The sequence below is a fragment of the Ranitomeya variabilis genome, chromosome 3 (genome assembly GCF_051348905.1).
Source record: "Ranitomeya variabilis isolate aRanVar5 chromosome 3, aRanVar5.hap1, whole genome shotgun sequence".
NCBI lineage: Eukaryota > Metazoa > Chordata > Amphibia > Anura > Dendrobatidae > Ranitomeya > Ranitomeya variabilis.
The window spans coordinates 732,971,170-732,986,683 of NC_135234.1; the positions used below are offsets into that span (position 1 = coordinate 732,971,170).

The following is a 15,514-nucleotide window of genomic DNA, read 5'->3' on the forward strand; positions in this document are numbered from 1 at the left end:
TCTCCCACGTCGTAATTCTTCTCTGCTGAGGTGAGTCTACGGGAAAAGAAAGCACAAGGATGTAGCAGACCCTTCTCTCCAGTTCTTTGGGAGAGAATAGCCCCCAAAGCATTATCAGAAGCATCCACCTCCACAATGAAAGGAAGTGTTGGATCTGGGTGTATCAACAGCGGTGCTGATGTGAAACAGATCTTAAGCCGATCAAAAGCTTCTTGAGCCTGTGATGACCACTTAAAGGGCTTTTCCTTCTTTGTCAAGGAAGTAATGGGAAGGACAATATCAGAAAAATTTTGAATGAAGCGTCTGTAGAAATTTGCAAAACCAATAAAACATAGGACCTCCTTAAAGTTCTTGGGTACAGGCCAGTCAAGGATAGCCTGAATCTTACCAGATTCCATGTTCAGCCCCTGGGGAGAGATGATATAACCTAAGAACTGTATCTCAGAACGATGGAACTCGCATTTCTCCGGCTTAATATACAGATGGTTCTCTTTGAGACGTCTTAAAACAGTTTTGACATGTTCTTCATGTTCCTGTGGAGAGTCAGAAAAGATTAGTATATCGTCCAAATAGATCACTACAAACTGGTCCAACAAATCTCTGAAAATGTCATTAGCAAGGTGTTGAAATTTTGCAGGGGCATTAGAAAGCCCGAAGGGCATCACAAGAGATTCAAAGTGTCCATACCAGCATCTGAATGCTGTCTTCCACTCATCCCCTGGACGAATACGCACCAAATTTTAAAGCCCATGAAGATCCAGTTTAGAGAACACCTTAGCATGGCGGACTCTTTCCAGTAATTCGGGAATCAGAGGCAAAGGGTAACGGTTTTGTACGGTTACCTTATTGAGTTCTCGATAGTCAACACAGGGTCTCAGGGTCCCATCCTTCTTCTTTACAAAAAAGATAGGTGCCCCTGCTGGTGAGGAAGAAGAACATATGAAGCCTTTGGCCAGATTTTCATCAATATACTCTTTTAAGGCTTGAAGCTCAGGTGCCGCCAAAGGGTATACGTTACCAAAAGGAATGGCTGCCCCGGGAAGCAGCTCAATGGGACAGTCATAATGCCTGTGTGGAGGAAGCTGATCTGCATTCTTCTTGTCACAGATGTCAGATGTTATGACCCCAATGGCAGAGGGTCTCAGGAATAATGCTAAGTCAGTAAATACAGAAAACCAGCTCATAGGGCAGTGGTAACTGGGCTGACCATATAACTAATCCTAGCACCACAAATACCAGCAGCCGGGGAACGTTCCTACATTGATCCTAGACGTCTCGCGCCAGCCGGAGAGCTAACTACCCCTAGAAGGGAAAAGAAAGACCTTTCTTGCCTCCAGAGGAAATACCCCAAAAAGTTGGATAGAAGCCCCCCACAAATAACAACGGTGAGGTAAGAGGAAAAGACAAACATAAGAATGAGCTAGGAATTTAGCAAAGAGAGGCCCACTAGCTAATAGCAGAATATAGAAAGATAACTTATATGGTCAGCAAAAAATCCTATCAAAAATATCCACACTGGAAATTCAAGAACCCCCGAACCGTCTAACGGCCCGGGGGGAGAACACCAGCCCCCTAGAGCTTCCAGCAAAGTCAGCAATCACATTTAGTACAAGCTGGACAAAAATGATAGCAAACAAATAACCCAAAAAACAAAGAAGCAAGACTTAGCTTAATTTAACACGAACCAGGACCAGCAAACAGGAGCAAACAGAATGTGTCTGATAACACCGATGCCAGGCACTGGACTAAGGTTCCAGGAGGTTTATATAGCAACACCCCTGAAGTAACGACCCAGCTGGGTGCAGACAGAGGGAAGGAAATCCCAGAGTCATATCACTAGTAACCACTAGAGGGAGCCAAAAAAGTCTAATTCACAACAGTACCCACCCCTTAAGGAGGGGTCACCGAACCCTCACCAAGACCACCAGGGCGATCAGGATGAGCAGCGTGAAAGGCACGAACCAAATCGGCCGCATGCACATCAGAGGCAACCACCCAGGAATTATCCTCCTGACCATAACCCTTCCACTTGACCAAATACTGAAGCCTCCGCCTGGAGAGACGAGAATCCAAGATCTTCTCCACCACGTACTCCAATTCGCCCTCAACCAACACCGGAGCAGGAGGCTCAGCAGAAGGAACCACAGGCACAACGTAGCGTCGTAACAAAGACCTATGGAACACGTTGTGAATGGCAAACGAAACCGGAAGATCCAAGCAAAAGGACACAGGATTAAGGATTTCCAATATCTTGTAAGGACCGATGAAGCGAGGCTTAAATTTAGGAGAGGAGACCTTCATAGGAACAAATCGAGAAGACAGCCACACCAAATCCCCAACACGAAGTCGGGGACCCACACCGCGGCGGCGGTTGGCAAATCGCTGAGCCTTCTCCTGTGACAACTTCAAGTTGTCCACCACATGATTCCAGATCTGCTGCAACCTATCCACCACAGAATCTACTCCAGGACAGTCAGAAGGCTCCACATGTCCCGAGGAAAAACGAGGATGGAAACCAGAGTTGCAGAAAAATGGCGAAACCAAAGTAGCGGAACTAGCCCGATTATTTAGGGCAAACTCAGCCAACGGCAAGAAGGTCACCCAATCATCCTGATCTGCCGAAACAAAACACCTCAAGTAAGCTTCCAGAGTCTGATTAGTTCGCTCAGTTTGTCCATTAGTCTGAGGATGAAAGGCAGACGAGAACGATAAATCAATGCCCATCCTAGCACAAAAGGATCGCCAGAACCTGGAAACAAACTGGGATCCTCTGTCAGACACAATATTCTCAGGAATGCCGTGTAAACGAACCACATTCTGAAGGAACACAGGAACCAGATCGGAAGAGGAAGGCAGCTTAGGCAAAGGCACCAAATGGACCATTTTTGAAAAGCGATCACATACCACCCAGATGACAGACATACCCCGAGACACCGGGAGATCAGAAATGAAATCCATGGAAATATGTGTCCAAGGCCTCTTCGGGACAGGCAAGGGCAGGAGCAACCCGCTGGCACGGGAACAGCAAGGCTTAGCTCGAGCACAAGTCCCACAGGACTGCACAAATGACCGTACATCCCGTGACAAGGAAGGCCACCAAAATGACCTAGCCACCAGATCTCTGGTGCCAAAAATTCCCGGATGACCTGCCAACACCGAGGAATGAACCTTGGAAATGACTCTGCTGGTCCACTTATCAGGAACAAACAGTCTGTCAGGTGGACAAGAGTCAGGTCTACCAGCTTGAAATCTCTGCAACACACGTCGCAAATCAGGAGAAATGGCTGACAAAATAACTCCTTCTTTAAGAATACCAACAGGTTCTGTGACTCCAGGAGAGTCAGGCACAAAGCTCCTTGAAAGAGCATCAGCTTTCACATTCTTTGAATCTGGTAAATACGAGACCACAAAGTCAAAACGGGAGAAAAACAATGACCAGCGGGCCTGTCTAGGATTCAAGCGTTTAGCAGACTCGAGATACATCAAATTTTTGTGATCAGTCAAGACCACCACACGATGCTTAGCACCCTCGAGCCAATGACGCCACTCCTCAAATGCCCACTTCATGGCCAGTAATTCCCGATTGCCCACATCATAATTCCGCTCAGCAGGCGAAAACTTCCTAGAGAAGAAAGCACATGGTCTCATTACCGAGCAACCAGGGCCTCTCTGTGACAAAACGGCCCCTGCCCCAATCTCAGAAGCATCCACCTCGACCTGAAAGGGAAGTGAGACATCAGGCTGGCACAAAACAGGCGCCGAAGTAAACCGGCGCTTCAACTCCTGGAACGCCTCCACGGCTGCAGGAGCCCAGTTAGCAACATCAGAACCTTTCTTGGTCATATCCGTCAAAGGTTTAACAACGCTAGAAAAATTAGCGATAAAACGACGGTAGAAGTTAGCAAAACCCAAGAACTTCTGAAGACTCTTAACTGACGTGGGTTGAGTCCACTCATGAATAGCTCGGACCTTGACTGGGTCCATCTCCACAGCAGAAGGGGAAAAAATAAACCCCAAAAAGGGAACTTTCTGTACTCCAAAGAGACACTTTGAGCCTTTAACAAACAAGGCATTCTCACGCAAAACCTGAAACACCATCCTGACCTGCTTCACATGTGAGTCCCAATCTTCAGAGAAAACCAGAATATCGTCCAGATAAACAATCATAAATTTATCCAGATACTTCCGGAAAATATCATGCATAAAGGACTGAAATACTGAGGGAGCATTAGAAAGCCCAAAAGGCATCACCAAGTACTCAAAATGACCTTCGGGCGTATTAAATGCAGTCTTCCATTCATCACCTTGCTTAATGCGCACAAGGTTGTATGCACCACGAAGATCTATCTTGGTGAACCACTTGGCACCCTTAATCCGGGCAAACAAGTCCGACAAGAGAGGCAAAGGATACTGAAATTTTACAGTGATTTTATTCAGTAGCCGATAGTCAATACAAGGTCTCAAAGATCCGTCCTTCTTAGCCACAAAAAAGAATCCCGCACCAAGAGGGGAAGAGGATGGACGGATATGCCCCTTCTCCAGAGACTCCTTGATATATGAACGCATTGCGGCATGCTCAGGTACTGACAGATTAAATAATCTTCCCTTAGGAAATTTACTACCTGGAATCAAATCTATGGCGCAGTCACAGTCCCTATGAGGAGGCAGAGCACTGGATCTGGACTCACTGAATACATCCTGATAATCAGACAAATACTCAGGAACTTCCGAAGGAGTAGAGGAAGCAATAGACACCGGCGGGGAATCAGCATGAATTCCCTGACAGCCCCAACTTGACACAGACATTGCCTTCCAATCCAGGACTGGATTGTGGGTCTGTAACCATGGCAGACCCAAAACGACCAAATCATGCATTTTATGCAGAACAAGAAAACGAATCACCTCCCGATGTTCAGGAGTCATGCACATGGTCACCTGCGTCCAAAACTGCGGTTTATTTTCCGCCAATGGCGTAGCATCAATACCTCTAAGAGGAATAGGATTTACTAACGGTTCAAGAACAAAACCACAGCGCTTGGCAAATGACAGATCCATAAGACTCAGGGCGGCACCTGAATCCACAAACGCCATAACAGGGTAAGAAGACAAAGAGCAAATTAAAGTCACAGACAAAATAAATTTAGATTGCAAATTACCAATGGCGACAGGACTAACAACCCTTGTTAGGCGTTTAGAGCATGCTGATATAACATGTGTAGAATCACCACAGTAAAAACACAACCCATTCTGACGTCTATGATTTTTCCGTTAATTTCTAGTCTGAATTCTATCACATTGCATTAAATCAGGTGTTTGTTCAGACAACACCACCAGAGGATTAGCGGTTTTGCGCTCCCGCAAACGCCGGTCAATTTGAATAGCAAGCGCCATAGAATCATTCAGACTTGTAGGAATGGGGAAACCCACCATCACATTCTTAATGGCTTCAGAAAGGCCATTTCTGAAATTTGCGGCCAGAGCACACTCATTCCACTGAGTAAGCACGGACCATTTCCGAAATTTTTGGCAATACACTTCAGCTTCATCCTGACCCTGAGAAATAGCCAGCAAGGCTTTTTCTGCCTGAATTTCAAGATTGGGTTCCTCGTAAAGCAATCCGAGCGCCAGAAAAAACGCATCAATATTCGCCAATGCCGGATCTCCTGGCGCTAGCGAGAAAGCCCAATCCTGAGGGTCGCCCCGTAAAAAAGAAATAACAATTTTAACTTGCTGAGCAGAATCTCCAGATGAAAGGGGTCTCAGAGAAAGAAACAATTTACAATTATTCTTGAAATTCCTAAACCTAAATCGATCTCCAGAAAACAATTCCGGAATAGGTATTTTAGGTTCAGACATAGGACTACTGGTAACAAAATCTTGTATACCCTGCACACGAGCTGCCAGCTGGTCAACACTTGTAATCAAGGTCTGCACATTCATGTCTGCAGCAAGCACACGCCACTCAAAGGTAAAGGGGAGGAAGAGAAGGAAGGAAAAAAAAAAAAATCAGAATTTCCTTTCTTATTATCCCACTTCTGCAATGCTTTAAACATTCAATATTGGCCTGGCATACTGTTATGACCCCAATGGCAGAGGGTCTCAGGAATAATGCTAAGTCAGTAAATACAGAAAACCAGCTCATAGGGCAGTGGTAACTGGGCTGACCATATAACTAATCCTAGCACCACAAATACCAGCAGCCGGGGAACGTTCCTACGTTGATCCTAGATGTCTCGCGCCAGCCGGAGAGCTAACTACCCCTAGAAGGGAAAAGAAAGACCTTTCTTGCCTCCAGAGGAAATACCCCAAAAAGTTGGATAGAAGCCCCCCACAAATAACAACGGTGAGGTAAGAGGAAAAGACAAACATAAGAATGAGCTAGGAATTTAGCAAAGAGAGGCCCACTAGCTAATAGCAGAATATAGAAAGATAACTTATATGGTCAGCAAAAAATCCTATCAAAAATCTCCACACTGGAAATTCAAGAACCCCCGAACCGTCTAACGGCCCGGGGGGAGAACACCAGCCCCCTAGAGCTTCCAGCAAAGTCAGCAATCACATTTAGTACAAGCTGGACAAAAATGATAGCAAACAAATAACCCAAAAAACAAAGAAGCAAGACTTAGCTTAATTTAACACGAACCAGGACCAGCAAACAGGAGCAAACAGAATGTGTCTGATAACACCGATGCCAGGCACTGGACTAAGGTTCCAGGAGGTTTATATAGCAACACCCCTGAAGTAACGACCCAGCTGGGTGCAGACAGAGGGAAGGAAATCCCAGAGTCATATCACTAGTAACCACTAGAGGGAGCCAAAAAAGTCTAATTCACAACAGTCAGAGAACTCTTTATAAGCTGGAGGTAAAGAAAATACCTGTACATGTGGTTCCGTAGCCGTGGACTCAGGGACAGCTTCTGTTAACGCTGAGTTGCTCCTTGTTGGGAAGATAATCTCCTTGGTCTCCCAGTTGATAATTGGGTTCTGAGAATGCAACCAAGGAATGCCTAAAATCACAGGAAAATGAGGAGAAGAAATTAGCAAGAAAGAAAGTTGCTCCTGATGATTAGGCTCCAACAAAATTTCAAGGGGTACGGTCTCCTGATCCACAGGCCCAGAGATTAAAGGTGACCCATCCACTGTTTCCATGGTAATTGGAGAGGCTCTTTGCTGAATTTTAATACCATGTTCCTTGGCAAATGCGATATCCATGAAATTGCCACCTGCACCAGTCAATCATAGCTGAACTGGAAATCCACTGTCCTGAACACAGGATCTTAATAGGGAGAGAGCAGTGAGAGTTCTTTTCCTTCAGCTCCTTGGGGGGTGAAGTGAATGGAATACAGCGTTTAAAGGCAGGCTACATTCAGAGATGTCAGATTCATCACCACAGTTGTCATACTCCCCTATTGCTGCTAGCACCTTGTTAGGTCGTCTAGGACACTTAGGACAATTGATCAAGAAGTGGTCAGACTGGCCGCAGTAGAAACATAGACTTTCACAAAGGCGATGCTCCCGGCGCTCAATGATCTCGCGCCTCTGAACGGAATCAATTTGCATGGGCACCTCCTCCACCTCCCGAGAGGTTTTACCTGCAGGCTCTTTGGAAGGAAGGGAAAAGTTAGAAACACGGTTATATGCAGCAAATTTCTCCTGCCTACGCTCAGTAAGTAACATTGATTCACAAAGCCACGAAATTTGTCGCGATCACCATTAAATCTGAATGGGGGCAACTTATGTGGGCCAGCTGGTGGCGGTTGCCCAGAGGGTAAAGTCACTTGTGCAGCTATTTGCGTGCTTATGTCCTGAAAAGCCCGTCCATACTGGGACTCTATGCCAGCAAGTTTGTTTTCCTGGGCTGCCATGCGGTTGCTCAAGTCCTGCAAAGTTTGTCCAAACACTTGTTGATTGCGTTCAAAGCTTCCAAACTTCTTTTGCAGACCTTCCACATCTTTCTGCAGTGATCTAATTATGGAAAACACCTGCTCTAATTTGCTTTCTGCAGTCATTGTTCCAGCTGTCTCCTTTTTTTTAGGCTAGAGTATCCAGTAATAATTATAGGGGATAACTCCGGAGACTCTTTGCGTGGAACAAGACAACTATAGGACACAGTTTTATAAGTGGTAAAGTCTATATTATGACACGGTGATTCAAACAGGTGCAGAGAGAAACTCAAGTCCACAACACTTGGTGCAAATAATAAACGCAGCTTAGCAGTCTATAGGACACTTCAGAAGAAAATGCAATCAAGCAGAAAGTCTATGAAGCACCAGGGCCGCCCCGAACGTATAGGCGAACTAGGCGGCCACCTAGGGCACCAACCCTAAGGGGGCGCCAGAGAAAAAATAGAAAAAATTATAAAAAATCTTTGCAAAAGGTGTATGGAGTGGAGCTGAATGTGTATGAGATGTATGGAGCAGAGCCGTGTGTGTATGAGGTGTACGGAGTGGAGCTGTGTGTATGAGGTGTACGGAGTGGAGTCGTGTGTGTATGAGGTGTATGGAGCGGAGCTAAATGTGTACGAGGTGTATGGAGCAGAGTGCGTGTGTACGGAGCGCAGCCGCGTGTGTAGGAGTAGCTATGTGTGACCATTATATGGTACGAAGTATCATGTGCGGCCAATATACAGTATGGAGCATCATGTGTGGCTATTATACAGTATGGAGCATCATGTGTGGCCATTATACAGTATGGAGCACTGTGTGGCCATATTTTTTAGTTTATAATTATTCTTTATGAAACAGCGTGATCAGCAGTGCCAAATGAGTGTGGTTGGGATGTGGATATGGGTGTGGCTAGTTATGAATGGGTGTGGTCAGAGGCGTGGCCTAAAAGTAGTAGGGGCGCAACAAAATAGTTTCGCCTAGGGCGCCGTAATCTCTCGGGCCGGCCCTGTGAAGCACAGTTATTCTTGAGGATACTTGACACGAATAAATCCTTGTCTTAGTCCAGGCACAGATAGATATGCTTATTAGGCAGTGCAAATCATATCTTAGCTCAACCAGGGAGGTCTGGGAAAATAGTCTCAGGTTATTGCAAGGCAGAAACAGCTTACATATCCAGCAAATGCAGATGGAAGTAAACACGAACAGCAGATGAAGGAGGATTACTGGAAACTTGTGTATGCAGCAGGAACTCAGAGCAGAGTAGCAGGATCACCACACAGGTTCACAGGAGCAGGTATATAGCCAGGGAGTAATCAGAGGTCAGCAGCTGGATGCAAGGCAGAATACTCTACCACAGGCTAAAGGCTGGGGTGGAGTTTTATAGCAGGAAGACACAGTGCACATGAGACCAAAGACGCCATCTTGGAAAAGGGCAGTAATGCACAAAAGGTAAAAAATGTTCAGAGTCCTGACAGGGCCCCTCTGAGACACCCATCCATGGGTACCCTTTGGTGGGATGACTTTTATGCCTTTTTTGAAATCAAAATAGCGTTAACTAAGTACCCTATGTTATTTACATGTACAATTACTATATACTAAATTTGTTTGCTGCAAGGCATATTCTTATAAGCACCAACTTCTATGTTGAGCATCAAATAGGTTTGTCTATTACCTGACCTTAAAGGGGTTGTGATATATGTGATGCAGTAACCCCTGTAACAGGTAGGGGGCGCTGCATGGTCTCCCCGGGATGTGCACGGAGTTGTATTGAGGCCGTGAGAATTGACCTGCAGTGATGTCAGGATCACGTGACCAGCCCATGTGATCCATTACTGTGGGTGTGGTTACAGGTACATAACGTGACCAGGGTGTGGGTCACAGGTTCCTGTGTGGTTCCAGTGTTGGACCTGGAGGGTCCAAGTGCAAAATCCCTGAGGGAGTTCCTGAGGGCTCGGTGTGTTCCTGTGTTGGAAGCCTGGGAGGAGGCTTCCTGGAAAGCACCTGCTGGCGTGGGAGGTCCTAGGAGGAGGACCGGATCCCGGAGCAGTGCACAGTGGAACTGGGGAAGCTACAGTCCTTCGGTGGGTCTGGACTGACTAATGTGTGCCGGCCAGGCAAGTCGGTGATCCCTGTTAGGCAGTTTACCCGGAGAGGTGCGGACTGGCAAGGAGTCAGCAGGTGGAGCTTGTGAAGTTCTATGAACTGTGTGGTCCTCCCTTAACCAGTTCCCAAGGGAGACCACACAGTTCATAGAACTTCACAAGCACTACCGGCCTGTACGATACCTGACGGGAGCTCCGGCTCCACCTGCTGACTCCTTGCCAGTCCGCACCTCTCCGGGTAAACTGCCTAACAGGGATCACCGACTTGCCTGGCCGGCACACATTAGTCAGTCCAGACCCACCGAAGGACTGTAGCTTCCCCAGTTCCACTGTGCACTGCTCCGGGATCCGGTCCTCCTCCTAGCACCTCCCACGCCAGCAGGTGCTTTCCAGGAAGCCTCCTCCCAGGCTTCCAACACAGGAACACACCGAGCCCTCAGGAACTCCCTCAGGGATTTTGCACTTGGACCCTCCAGGTCCAACACTGGAACCACACAGGAACCTGTGACCCACACCCTGGTCACGTTATGTACCTGTAACCACACCCACAGTAATGGATCACATGGGCTGGTCACGTGATCCTGACATCACTGCAGGTCAATTCTCACGGCCTCAATACAACTCCGTGCACATCCCGGGGAGACCATGCAGCGCCCCCTACCTGTTACAGGGGTTACTGCATCACATATATCACATATCCCCCCCCTCTGTTCACACCTGTAGGGTTGAACACCTGTCATACACGTGGGATCACGGGATATGTCATGCACGTTGCCTTGCCCTACCTGTCGAGAGAACCGTCTCAGTCGGTTTTGAGCATCACACAGACCCATCCAGTTGTTGAGTTTATCCCGCCCCCAGCGGTCAACATGTAGTCCTTGAGCTTTGGCCCTTAAGTTACAGTCTGTCCGTGACACCAAACCTTTAGTCAAGTTTGTCTCTTTACTCGACCTTTCTCTCCAGGGTCGCCACCCACGGTTGGTACGGACATTAGTCCCACTTACAGTCGAGACTAGCAACTGATCGGAGTCTGACCCTCCATCACTACGTCTACTACTGTACATGTCCTTTTTGTTTCCTTTTCCTTGGGAAGAAGGCGGCCGCCACCTTATGTTCTGCAGCTGTTTATTGACCTGCCGTCTGTACAGTCTTAGCTGCTCTATTTCTCTCAAGTAGGCCACGCGATACCTCAGGAGCATCCGGATATTCGCTAGACTCTCCTTGGACCCGACAACCAGGAATGACACCATTCCATCTTCACCCACCTGGGCCTCGTCTTCAGCCGGAATCCTCAGTCTCTTCACACCTGACACATCCACCATCTCCTGCATCGCTTTTCCAAATCGGCCAATGAGCTTCGCTACCAGAGCTCTGGGCACTTGGACTGTGTCCTCTACCAAGCCCAGACGACTTTGAGCTTTCCTGGCTTGCTCCAAACAACGAGTGGCCTCACCATTCTCCCACAGGACCCTCTGCTTCGTGCGGAGGCACCGTAGGTGCATGTCCCTCAGGACAGCCACCCTCTTCACTGTGACTTCCTTAGTAGACAGTACCACCAACTGTTTCGTCTCCAGTGCCCAGTGCACACTAGACGCTTCCACTGCCTTTTTAAAGGCCTCATGCACACCCTCGCGGGTACATGCAGCTTGCGCCTCTACGGGTACATCTATCACGCACTTGAAGAGCGGAGTCTCACTTCCTTCAAGAACAGATGGCTCCTGCCTTGCCATGGACCTTTCCATCAAGACACCTGTCACAACCGGGTGACGATCTTGTTCTGCTTTTAGCGCCAACTCCTCTTCAGCTTTACTCTCATTACCACTCTGGTACTGGCACGAGAAGTCTGCGACCACCACCTCTTTTCCTTGTAGAGGGCCTTTTAGTGCTTCTCTAAGCACTACAATGTCTTCCTTTAGGGTCTGATACACACTTTGCCATCCGAACAGGTGGCCTCTGAGCTCAGAGACTTCCTTTTCTAGCTCATCCACTCTGCGCTCAGCCGCTTGTCTCAGGACCCTTTCTCGTTCGACATGGTCGTTCACCGTCTCTATAACCAATTCCATCTCGCTTCTCCCATCCTCCGGACTGGTGAAACATCCATCACTTGAGGAGGTATTCACTTCCGGCACCATCTCCTTGGTGGCCTCCTCCACTTCCGCACCCTCCGACTCTGCACGGTCAGGGTCGGCCCTCTCAGGGTCTCAGCGGTGACGTCATTAGGTTCGTCCCTTTTCCCTGGGACTACAGAGTACTTCATACACCCCAGGTCCTCAGCATCTTCCGTCAATTCCTCACACGGAGCAACGGGTTCAGCCCCTTTGGCTCTTTTACGTTTCCGGCGACGGGAGGAAGAATTGCCTGAGTCAACCTTATTACACTCTTTTCCACTGGCGTCACCGTCTGAATGGGAGTCGCCACCAATTGTTACCACAGGTCCTGGACCCCGTCCTCCACCCGTCAGCACAGGTCCTGGACCCCGTCCTCCACCTATCACCATAGGTCCTGGACCCCGTCCTCCACCCGTCACCACAGGTCCTGGACCCCGTCCTCCACCCGTTACCACAGGTCCTGGACCCCGTCCTCCACCCGTTACCACAGGTCCTGGACCCCGTCCTCCACCTGTCACCAGGGCATACGCGTTTGTTACTGGCCATGACTTGTCACAGTCACCCCCAGAATCTGTGTCACACCCCACAGTCTGAGGACCCTGCAAGTCACTCTCTGTCTGGGTGTCAGCTCCACATGTTTTATCCAGCAGACCACTACCAGTCGTATTGTGGCACACTTCAAGTGACGTCAGGTCAGTTAGTTGGGCAGTCGAACCTTTCCCTCTGGTCAGGCCTGCCTTCTCAACCTTACTAACTGACATCCACATTATATCCACAAACACTTCAGCCTTTTCCCACAGTGCTACCAAATCTTGTCCTATTACCATAGGAAACGGCAAGATCGGGTCTACAACCACCTCATGGTATGTGGAAACCTCCGCTGCGACAATGTAGATAGTGGCTACCTGGAGATATTCAGTGTCGCCAGGTAACACAGAATCTCCTGGACGGGTTCTCAGCACAGACGCTTCTCTCCCCGGGTCTATCAACCCTTGCACACACTTTCCATCCAGCCAAAAAGGACGCAGTTGTGACACCTCACTGATTGCCGCCCCTTTTTTGGCTCCGCCCCCTTTCTGGGCAAGTGCTCCGCTTTTTGATACCACCCCGGTTCGAGATTCAGCCCCCCTTCGGGATTCCACCCCTTTTTGGGCCATTACCCCTATTCGGGTTACCGCCCCTTTTTGGGTCTCCGCCCCCTTTTGGGCAACCATCCCCGTTTGGGCCACCGCTCACTATTAGGGATAATCCCTTCCCTGGGATACACCCCGTGGACTCCCCCACGGTACTCAGGCCCCAGTACACACAGTACACCCCAATGTCTCTGGGCTTGTACTGGCCCTTTAAGAGTCTGCACAAAAAGAAAAAAAAATATTATTTTTTTTTTCTATGTCACTTTCACCAGCTCCTGCTGGTACCGCCACAGCTCCCGCTGCAGTCACACACAACCGGCACCTCCAGGTGCTGCCAACCACAAGCCACTACAGCTCCGCCTGCTGTGGAACCTCTCGCTGCAACCACGGCTACTCTCCACACGTCTCTGCACGGCTCCACCGCTGCCGCTTGTCACCTTCGTGACCCCGCCAAGTCACAGCAGACGCTTGTCACTTTCGTAACCCCGCCGAGTTACCGCTAGACGCTTGTCACCTTCGTGGCTCTGCCACAGCAATTAACTCCACGTGTGCTAGCGGGATTGTTGCCCGCATTCTCCACCAATTGTAAGGTTTCTCTTACTGAGAGTGTTGGGGGACACTCACTTGGCCGCGATATTCAAGCACACGGGCACGGGTTTATAAAACAAAGCAGTCCATGCGGTTTATTAAGCCTCATAAACCGGGGTACGCACAGTTCATAACATGAAACACAACAGGCACCAACTGGTGATATTTACTTGCAGCTTCTAACACTTCAGTGTACGGCTTTGCCTCACGGCCACTAACACGCTGGTCCTCCCTTAACCAGTTCCCAAGGGAGACCACACAGTTCATAGAACTTCACAAGCACTACCGGCCTGTACGATACCTGACGGGAGCTCCGGCTCCACCTGCTGACTCCTTGCCAGTCCGCACCTCCGGGTAAGCTGCCTTACAGGGATCACCGACTTGCCTGGCCGGCACGCACTAGTCAGTCCAGACCCACCGAAGGACTGTATCTTCCCCAGTTCCACTGTGCACTGCTCCGGGATCCGGTCCTCCTCCTAGGACCTCCCACGCCAGCAGGTGCTTTCCAGGAAGCCTCCTCCCAGGCTTCCAACACAGGAACACACCGAGCCCTCAGGAACTCCCTCAGGGATTTTGCACTTGGACCCTCCAGGTCCAACACTGGAACCACACAGGAACCTGTGACCCACACCCTGGTCACGTTATGTACCTGTAACCACACCCACAGTAATGGATCACATGGGCTGGTCACGTGATCCTGACATCACTGCAGGTCAATTCTCACGGCCTCAATACAACTCCGTGCACATCCCGGGGAGACCATGCAGCGCCCCCTACCTGTTACAGGGGTTACTGCATCACATATATCACAGGGTATTCTCAAATTTGGAAGTTATGCCCTATCCTTGAGATAAAGAATAGCTTTCTGAACACTGGGGACCCAACTGCTAGGAACCCCACCAATCCAGAGAACCGTGTAGATAGTGCAGTGGTCAGTCGTGTGCCATGTCACTGCATTCATTTTTAATGAAACCACTGGAGATACCCAAGTGCTGCGGTCTTCTGGTCTGTGGTAGTCCCATAAGAAAGGGTGGAGAAGCAGTGCACATGATCTAGCACCACTCCATTCACACAGGTTTCTTCAGAGCATCGGTTCTCCAGATTAATGGGGGTCCCAGCAATCAGACCCCCAGTGATCGGGAAGTATATCACTATACTATAGATAAGAGATATCTCCTGAACTTGAGAATACCCCTTTAAAGGGTTATTCTCACTATAATTGATGGGTAAAATTGCAAAGTAAGTGAAGTTTGCAATTGACTTTTCCTCTCCGTTTCCCTCTCCAAAGTGATTTTTAATTATACAGTTTGCTGCTCCTCCACTAGCTTGCTGGTCTCCTAGTCTAGGAGCGCAGTGCTTACAAGGTTTTCCTACAGAGCTTGTAAGCGCTGTTCTAAAGCTGGCCGGATCATTGGAACCTGGGCTCATCCGCTGCTGCAGAGTCAAAGCTGTCTTAATTAACAGCATTAGAGAGAGCGCACAGTTTGGCCCAGGGGTGCAATGATGCCGCTGGTTCGTGATGTCAATCCTCCAAAGTGCAATTACCACTTTCTGTGGCAATCAAGAAAGTATAAGATCAAACAACCTCTTTAATGGATCCTGTTGTCAGTGCCGGGTTACATTATCCCCAGTATCTAAGGAGCAATGCTTCTCTTTGAGGAGAGCAACATGTCAAGCCTGACATACCAAGGTGAGGA

The 15,514-nt window shown here is 48.7% G+C and overlaps 1 protein-coding gene across 4 annotated transcripts in view; it reads left to right on the forward strand.

The window, feature by feature from the left end:
* Nucleotides 1–15,514, forward strand: part of C3H11orf97 (chromosome 3 C11orf97 homolog) — a 151,798-nt gene that overhangs the window by 39,046 nt on the left and 97,238 nt on the right. The window lies entirely within an intron of this gene.